Genomic DNA, 10,156 nt, shown 5'->3' on the forward strand with positions numbered 1-10,156 from the left:
CTACTGCTGTCACCTGGGCTTGCTTTCTTCTGAAGAATCTCCTTTTCTCTCTCAAAGCTTCAAGTGGGGACCTGCCTGCTGAAGCAGACTACAAACTGAAGACCTCACAAGCCTTATTATCTGAATCCTTGGTTCTCATTCCTGGTTGCACACTTGAATCTCCTGAATACCTTTCACAAAATAAACCAGAAACTTCCTCAAATATTCTAACTCAACTGGCCTAATTTAGATTCGTGCTCTTCTATAAGTTTATTCTCTCTTTTGTTAGTCTAATTCCCAAAAAGACACAAACAAATGAAGTTTTCAAACCCAACTCATTCCTATGTGGGAACTGCTTCCCATGTCCTCCAGTTGGGCCACTCCCCAACACCACGTGATACAACAACTTTTAAAGTCTTCTTTATGGTAGAGTGCCTGGGTAGCTCAGTGGTTAAGTGTCTGAACCTTGGTTTCAGCTCAGGTCATGACCTCATAGTTCATGAGTTTGAGCCCCATGTTGGGCTCTCCATTGACAGCATGGAGCCTGCTTGGGATTCTGTCTCCCTCTCTCTCTTCCCCTCCCCTGCTCACTCTCTCTTTCTCTCTCTCTCTCTCTCTCTCTCTCTCTCTCAAAAATAAATAAATAAACTATTTTTTAAAAGTGTTCTTTACAGGCCAACATAAGAAAGAAGGAACACAGGGAATGTTTCATGGCATCAGGGTTAAAACTGCCTCTCTAAGGAACAAGTCTTTCACACTGGCTGCTCAAAGCTATGGCCACCAAGGCAGTTCCAGAAACATCTCTGGCACATAACAGCAGCATCGAGATGGTTTCCACTAGGATGTTAGTTCCAACGCCCCGCCCCTCATTGAAACATACTTTAACCAAGTCTCTAGATATAAATATCATTTTATAGAAAACATGAAGCATGAAGGAATATCATAAATTACATCATGAGCATGTAATAGGCCAAGTCCAAAATGTGGAAACTTCTACAGGGAAAATAACCCAATTCCTACAATCAAAAAGTAGCTAAGGGAAACTAGTGTAGATCAAAAGAGACATAAGAGCTCTATCTACAAACTATAATGTGCAGAGCATTTAGATCTGGATCAAACAAAGAAATGTAAAATAATTCTTGAGGCTGTTGAGGGAAATTTAACATGAACTGGACATTAAATTGTATCAAGAAGTTTTTGTTAACTTTTTTAGGAATGAGAATAACATGTGATTACGTTTTTGTTAAAAAGTCCTTATCTGGGGCGCAAAGTGTTTGACTTTGGCTCAGATCATGATCTCCTGGTTTGTGAGTTCGAACCCTACATTGGGCTCTCTGCTGTCAGCACAGAGTCTGCTTCAGATCCTCCGTCCCTATATCTCTCTGCTCCTCCCCCACTCACATGCTCATGTGCGCTCTCTCTCTCTCAAAAATATACATTAAAAAAAGTTCTTATCTGCTAGAAATTCATACTAAAGTATGTATGATAAAATGTTTAATGTCTCAGATTTGCTTTAAAGTGGTCCATAAGTGTGTGATGGGAAAGCAAATTGGTCCAAGCACGATGGAAATCAATATGGAGGTTCCTCAAAAAATTTAAAATAGGTTTACCATACAATCCAGCAATTCCACTTCTGGATTTAAACCCAAAGGAAATGAAAACAGGAGTTCAGCGACGTGTCTGCACTCCCATGTTTATCATAGCATTATTCACAATCACCAAGATATGGAAACAACCCAAATAGCCATCAGTGGGTGAATGGATAAAAAAGATGTGATACATATACACAGTGGAATATTATACAGCCATGAGGAAGAAGTACATCTGACAGGATATGCCACAACGTAGATGGGCTTTGAGCAACTACACAAAGTCAAACAGAGAAAGATAAGTATAAAGATATCACTTTTATGTGGAATCAAAAAAACTTAAACCTGTAAAAGTTAGTAAAATGGTGCTTACCAGGGGCTGGTGGATGGGGTGGATAAGAGTGATGGTGTTTAAAGACACAAACTTATAATGAATGGTAAATAAGTCTTAGAGACCTAATGCACACGTAATGAATGTATACAATGATATTGTGCTGTGATTATGTAATATGATAAATATCACTACACTGGCAATCATATTATAATATACAAATGTATCAAAATAGCATGCTATGCACCTTAAACCAATACAAGGTTACATGTCAAATTTATTCAAGTAAAAATATAAGTGTATGGTGGAAGGGATAGATGAAAAGAGAATGACAAAATATTGATCATTATTAAAGCTGAATGATGAGTATTATTATTTCTTCTTTTGCATACATTTGAAATTTTTCCCTAATAAAAAGCTTTAAAAGAAAAAGCTCCAGAGGGAAGAAATTTTAGGGAAGTCTATTTTTGTCAGTGCTGCATCCTGAGTACCTAGAACCTAGTACTTGGCACATAATACAAATTCAATAAATATTTGTTGATAAAATGGGCCTGGTTCTTTAAGATTTCAGTCACAGAAAAGATAACTATCATATCCAAGGAGTTGAGAAATCACAGAAGTTGTCTTTGTATCACATGCATGCACACACTCTAAAATGGGAAGCATTCATACATCACTAAAGCTCTATCAAGTTGTCTTTCCAGCAGCTGCTTACAAAACCAATACAGTTTCATCTCTGTTCACTGTAAAGTATCAGCTGCTTAATAGCATCTTGATTAGGGGTTGAAAGACTGTCAGACCCACTGGAGCATCCTCCCCCTCCCCCACCCTGTGGGGGGTAGAGAGCAGTTTGCACCTTGTCAACAATGGATCAAATGACTCACCTAACAAAGAGAACCATTGACAGACCAATTAGCTGGGAGAAAGTCTCCTTTGTGACAAAAACAACATTGATAATAAGATGGGTTTTGACATTCCTCATCTAATCATATTTGCAACAGCAGGGAACAGTTAAGACAAAAATAAATGTGAATTGTGTTTTTAGATTCACATAGGGTTCAACCCAAGAAGAGTAAGTTACAGTCCATCCTTTTAAGGCCCATCAAAATATCCCATGCAATATCTTCATCATCATCAAAATAATCACAACCATAAGCCCTGAATGACACTTAGGGCTTTGCAACCAATATGCAATTTGGTTGCATATTAACCCATCAAATCAGGAATAAACTGAATACCTCCTTCCTAAAGGAAAGTATGGAGTCTACCACAGTATAAGATTTGCTCCTTGTTTTCTAGGATAGGAGGAAGAGTGTTGAAGCTGTCATCATGTGCAAACTGAGCTGGAGCCCCCAGAACCTTCTCTCCCCAGCTCAGTAACCCTAGAAAATCACTTAACTTCTCTGGGCCTTAGTTTGTTCCTTTGTAAAATGAGATAAAAAATACCTGCCTCCCACTGTTGTCATGAGTACAAAGCCTAACTCAAAGTGGGCTAGCTGGAGGAAAACAATCACATGTGGTCATGAGACATGAACACGAGAAAAGAACGCCAACACGTGCCAAAGAAGCAGTGTCTAGGGATTTCCCAAGAGGGAGCACACATTGCAGGATGGGGTGATCAGGAAAGGCTTCGAGGAAAAGATATATTCTGAGTTAAGTGGGGAGGATAACGAGCTCCAGTTACATGAATGAGGGGCCAGCATTTACTGAGGGCTTAGTATGTGCTGTGCATTGTTCGAAGCACTTTCATGAATTATTTTACTTCTGAAGAAGAAATATCATTTTAGTTTCACCTTCCAGTTGGAGAAATAGGCATAAGGTAGTTAGGCAACTTGCTCAGGATCACTCAGTAAATAGCAGAACCTGGATGTGAACCCAGGCAGTCTAGTTCAAGAGATTAAACTCTTAACCACAATGCTTTGCAAGAGAAAGGCTTGGAGGCAGAAAAGCTAAACGTGTGTTTGGAGGACAGCAAAGGGCCTAAGTGGTGCAGAGTCCGTAGCATGAATTGGTAGAAGATGAGCTGGAAAGGGAGGTTGAGAATAGATCAGGAATGGCCTTGAATGTCACAGTAAGAGGCTAAGAGACATTTATGAGGATGAGGAAAAGCCACCATGGAATCTGTCAGCACTGTCCAAAATAGAAACTCCTGCCTGACCCTTATGCCCCATATCTGTTACACTCTCTTAATAAAAAGCCTAAAACAAAAGCATACTAAAAATTCAAGCATTTTGAAGTGAAACTCAGCAACTAAAAACAAAGTTGCCTTGAAAGTGTTAGCCTTTATCAATTCAATTTAACTAGTTCTTTTAAATAGCAAATTATTTTTATAAATGATTTCTCCACAGACAGCTTAATTTAACTTGGTGTAAGTATGCACAGTAATGACCTGCATTCAAAATGAAGTGGAGACAAGTTATACAGATGTCCCTGGGGGATGGAAATCTATTGTTTCTGCCTTTCCCATCACACCCCATTAACCACTTTGCAGCATAACAATAACACCTACATATCATCATTTTAACCATTTGGTTGTTATATAATAATGTAATAACATAATAATCTTTTGGATATATGTGCATTGCACAAAAGCATATTCCCAGTGAAGAAACAGCCACTCAGCTTCCTTGGGTGCTGTCCGTCCATCAAGGTGCTGATGGTCTTGCTACCCACCCTATTGCGCTCCTTTTCTTGGCACCATGGTTTCTGTTTCTCCAGCCTCATCCAAGCCCTAACTCAGTCTTCAAAGCAGGGAGTCTCTCAAGGTTCAGCTTGTCAAGTGAGGCACCACACACCTACCAAGGAGCTGCATTTTCACTAACTTAGGGGCACTGTTGCTAGTAACAATAGCCTAGCATCTTTGTAAGCAATGGTCAGTGACATCATGGTCCATTTTGTGTCTCTATTGCAAAGGTCAGTGGCCACGCTCAGGTCTCAGCTGCATCTAAGATTAGCTGCCCTTACGCACACCCACACAGTCCTGAGCGTCTGCGATCCAAAGAGGCTCAAGAAAAGAGGTGTGGCCTTGGAGGGGAGCTTCTGGTCCTCATTTGTCAAGCACTTACTAAATAATTCTTGGTGTCAGTAAATACTATTAGATATCACCCTGTCCTTGGTGACTTTCTAACATAACTGAGAGGAGAAACATTAAATCTCAAAAAAATTGGAAGCAAGATAGAATCCCAGACTTTGAAGCCAGACATATAAGGTTTGCCTGGAAGTGAAAGGGTTTCTAGGGTGTGAGTACTTTCAATTTTAAAACCAGAACAGTGCCAGGGATACCAGAACAAGTTGGTCACCCTACAGAAAAACTAAAGTTCAAGTTTAATTAGCTTTGGGACCTTGAACACACAAAATAACTTCTCAAAAACTCAGCCTCCTCATTTATAAAATTGGTATCATAGTAGGACCTACTTTATCACATATTTCTTGTATGAATTCAATGAGCTATTGTATGAAAAGAACTAAGCACAGTGCCTGATGCTGAATAATTGCTCAATAAGTGTTAATACTGTATATGTAATCGATAATTATAAGATAGCATATAACGAAAGGCTGCATTAGGTATTTTAGGAACTAAAAAATCAGATAAGGAAGAATTGGATCATTAAGAAAAGTTCCATAGTGGTAGGGTTGACACATAAAATATAGGCTGCCCAATTAAATTTGAATTTCAGATAACAAATAATTTTTTAGTAGAAGTATGTACCAAATTATTTTTTTTAATTATTGTTTATCTGAAGTTCAAATTTAGCTGGATATCTGGGTATGTGCTTAAAATGGTGAGAGACAAGAGAAAAACACCAGGCAGAGAGATAAACATGAGTAGCAGTGGACCCAAGACAAGAGCAATGCATGGGATGTTCTTATGAATGTTTAGAGATGCTTCATAGAAAGAATGAACAAGACTTTGTGAAGGAAAAGAATGGATCCAAGGTTTTGACCCCAGGTCATTATGAGAGGGATTCTATAGTTAAGGAGATCTAGTATGTGGCTGTCAGGCAGGTGGCTTGAATTCAGGTGATCAGGGTGGAGGTGGGAGTGGGAGTGGAAAGAGTTGGATTCAGAGAGGTTTTATGAAGGAAGGTAATGTCTGTGGAGGAGGTAGTGACTAGAGTTCTAAATATGGATGTGTCCTTTCACCATGAAAACTTCCTTGAATCCCTGCAGTGTCATTATTGGTGACCTGAATAAGCAATTACGTATAACACTAGAGAGGTCTCATGAGGTAAGTTAACTCAGACTAAGAAAAAAAAAAAAAAATAGGGCATTTAATGCCCTGTGTGCTCTTCTCTTTGTGGTAAGAAGAGATTAAAGCTTTGGAATTCATACAATTCCCTCATTGCTTTCCTCCCTCCTAAGAGACGCCACAGAGTTCTCCTGCCCCCCAGTAATGACAGAGTTCTTCAAAGAGACTGAGTTCAACGCAGCCAGCCAGCAAGGGGCCTGGGAAACTCAAAGAAACCTCCCTTGGCATCTGTATCACTATTTTTGACCTCTCAAGTAGGTTGCTTTTTTCCTGATGTACGTATGTGAAATTCTACTCTTGGGGCAAATGAAAAACCTGCAACCCCATTTGGTAGTTTTTCCCCAGAAGGGCAGTGCTTCTCTTTAGAAACACTTCCTGGCATATGCCTGTAATTCTGATTCAAAGAATCAAATGGTTCAGAATATCTGCCTTGAGGTATATGTGAAACCAAAAACCAATGGTCCTAAAAGAACCAGACCCAAAGGATCTGTTTAGAGACTCCCTCTGAGCACTTTATCAAGTTCTGATTACTCACACCGACATTCTTCAAAGTCATCTCCCACCTCTGCCCAATGTGATAAAACCTACCCCTTCACTCCCACCTCCCCATCCTATACATGCCATTCTTCTGCTTAGACTTTGCCTGCAATCTACCTCCTCCTATCCAAATCCAACTACCCTTCCAGACCCTTCCAAATCTCACCTCTTCCATGGGGAGCTAGCTCTCTAATTTCTCCCTTTCACTAAAAAAGGACACATTTTAAAATCCAATTATATGCTGTTTTGTATATTAGTCACTCATGTGAAAACATTGGGGCACCCAGGTGGCTCAGTCAATTGAGCATCTAACTCTTGATTTCGGCTCAGGTCATGATCTCGAGGTTTGTGAGTTCGAGCCCTACATCGTGCTCTGAGCTGACAGTGTGGAGCCTGCTTGGGATTCTCTCTCTCTCCCTCTCTCTGTCCCTCCCCCACTCTTGCTCTCTCAAAATAAAGAATAAACTAAAAATAAAATTGAATTAAAATGCTTTATTTAATATCTTTCTCCAGATCCTGAGTTCCTTCCTCTCTTTCAAAAGACAGAAGCAAGCAAAGAAATAAAAGGCAAAGAAGACATTTAAAATGTGGACCAATTGGGGCACCTGGGTGGCTCAGTTGATTGAGCATCTGACTTCGGCTGAGGTCATGATCTCATGGCTCTTGGGTTCAAGCCCTGCGTCAGGCTCTGTGCTGACAGCTCAGAGCCTGGAACCTGCTTCAGATTCTGTGTCTCCCTCTCTCTCTGCCCCATCCCTGCTTGTGCGCTCTCTCTCTCTCTCTCTCTCCCTCTCTCTCAAAATAAATAAACATTTTAAAAAAAGTTTAATGTGGACCAATATACAAAAGTCGATTGTTTTCCTGTATACCAGCAATGAACAATGGGAATTTGAAATTAGAAGCAACTCTATAAACAGTATAAAAAAGAGAAAGAGAGAGAGAGATGCTTAGGTATAAATCTAACAAAATATGTACAAGATCTATATGAGGAAAACTAGAAAACTTGCATGAAAGAAATCAAAGAACGTCTAAATAAATAGAAAGCTATTCCATGTTCATGGAAAAGAAGGCTCAAGATAATTAAGTCAGTTCTTCCCAACTTGATTCATGCATCCAATTCAATTCCAATCAAAATCCCAGTGTATTATTTTGTGGATATTGAGAAACTGATTCTAAAGTCTATATGGAAAAGTAAAAGGCCCAGAATGACCAACACGATGTTGAAGAAGAACAAAGTCAAATGGCTGACCAGACTTAAAGACTTAGGATAAAACTACGGTATTGAAGGACAGTGTGGTATTGGCAAAAGAAAAGACAATTATATCAGCAGGATAGAATACAGAGCAAAATATACCCACACAAATACAACCACTCTTTCACAAAGGAGCAAAGAGAATTCAATGGAAAAAGAATAGTGTTTTCCATAAATGGTGCTGGAACAACTGGACATTCACATACAGAAAAATGAATCTAGACACAGAACTTACATGTATCACAAAAACTAACTCAAAATGGGTCACAGATATAAATGCCAAATGCAAAATTATAAAACTTAGAAAACAACCTAGGAGAAAATCTAGGTAACCTTGCATTTGGTAATGACTTTTTAGATACAACACCAAATACAAGTTGGACTTCATTAGAACTTAAAACTTCTGCTCTGCAGAAGAAGTTAAAAGAATGAAAACACAGCCATAGACTCGGAGAAAATCTTTGCAAACCTACATATCTGATGAATAACTTGTATCCCAAATATACAATTCCTAAAATTCAATAGTAAGAAAACAGCACAACTTAGGCTAATGATCTGAACAGACCTCACCAAAGAAGATGGCAAGGAAGCATATGAAAAGGTGCTCAATATCATATGCTATCAGGGAAATGAAAATTAAAACAACAATGAGATACCACTACAATTCTACCAGAATGGCTAAAATCCTAAACACTGACAATACGAAATTCTGGCAAGAATGTGGAGCAAAAGGAACTCTCATTCATTGCTGGTGGGAATGAAAATTGGTACAGCCACTTTGAAAGACAGTTGGGCAGTTTCTTACAAAGCTAAGTACTGTATAGTCTTACCTTATGATGCAGCAATCTCACCCCTAGATATTTACCCAGTTGGAAAATTTGTGTCCAAAACCTTGCACGTAAATGTTTACAGCAAAGTTATTCATAATTACCAAAAACTGGAAATAACCAACACGTCCTTCAGTAAGGGAATGGACAAACAAATTGTGGTACATCTATACGATGGAATATTGAAAGTGGTAAAAAGAAATGAGTTATCAAGTCATGAAAAGACTTCAAGGACCCTTAAATATATATTGTCCAGTCTGAAAGAAGCCAGTCTGAAAAGGCTACAGTAAAAAGATCTGAAAGAAGCCAGTCTGAAAAGGCTACAGTAAAAAGATCAGTGGTTGCCAGGGGCTGGGGAGGGAAGAAGGGAAGGATTAATAGGTAGAGCACAAAGGATGTTTAAGGGCGGTGAAACCATTCTGTACCATGCTTTAATGGGGGATATATGACTTTACGCATCTGTCAAAACCCATAGAATATACAACACAGAGAGTAAACCATCATGTAAATTACAGACTTCAATTAAGAGTAATGTATCAATATTGGCTCATCAATCGTAAAAAAAGCAAAAAAGGAGTGGATTGTGAAGCATTTTTAATACTCCATTCAGGTTTTTAGCACTGAACAGACTTTTGACTTCCGGTGTTATTATACAGGAAAGGATACAGTTCTGTAAAATATGTCTAAATTGCCTCACAGCACATGTCCAACTACTGCAACCCATGTTAACTTGTTTAAAATAACAGTATACTTTGTTTAGGATGATCACCTTTGCCTTTGCAGAAATGAAGTTTCATCGGAGGCGTTGGTGGGCGTGAGATTCATTTTATAGTGAAACTTACCCGAACATGACACTATTCTTTCAATGTCACCCAGAAAAAATTTTTTTCAATATCTCATGGGTCTTCCTCAGCAAGAGCACAAATTGTTTAGAGTGTTGGTTGGGAGTCTATGAAAATAGGTGTTTTCATAATGGGCTCCCTTGGGCCCATAAGCAGATTCCAATTACAGAAAGCCAGGGTGGTGGTGGCCGGCTTAGACTTGACTCCCTGTGGTGGAGTCCTCCTTTGAGTGCAACAGCCTGCTTTTCAACAGACAGCAAATACATAATAATGACATTGCCTGTGGTGCTATGGATACCAGATTTAAAGGGCCAGAAACCATAGTTAGGACTTTTAAGCTACCTCTTAGGCTGCTGGAAGCAATAGTGGAAGAAGAAAAATGGCTTCCAGAAGAAAAATGGCCCGAAATAGGGCCTGATCCTTCGTGTCATGGCAAGGAAGAAGCCTAGAAGCCGGGGAGACTCTCGCAAAGGGAAGCTGAGGAATCATTGCCTGGACTTACTTCTCCCTCCTCCAAGTCTTGGCCAGTGCATCTCTAGGGCTGGAGCAC

The sequence above is a fragment of the Lynx canadensis genome, chromosome A3 (assembly GCF_007474595.2).
Source record: "Lynx canadensis isolate LIC74 chromosome A3, mLynCan4.pri.v2, whole genome shotgun sequence".
Taxonomy (NCBI): domain Eukaryota; kingdom Metazoa; phylum Chordata; class Mammalia; order Carnivora; family Felidae; genus Lynx; species Lynx canadensis.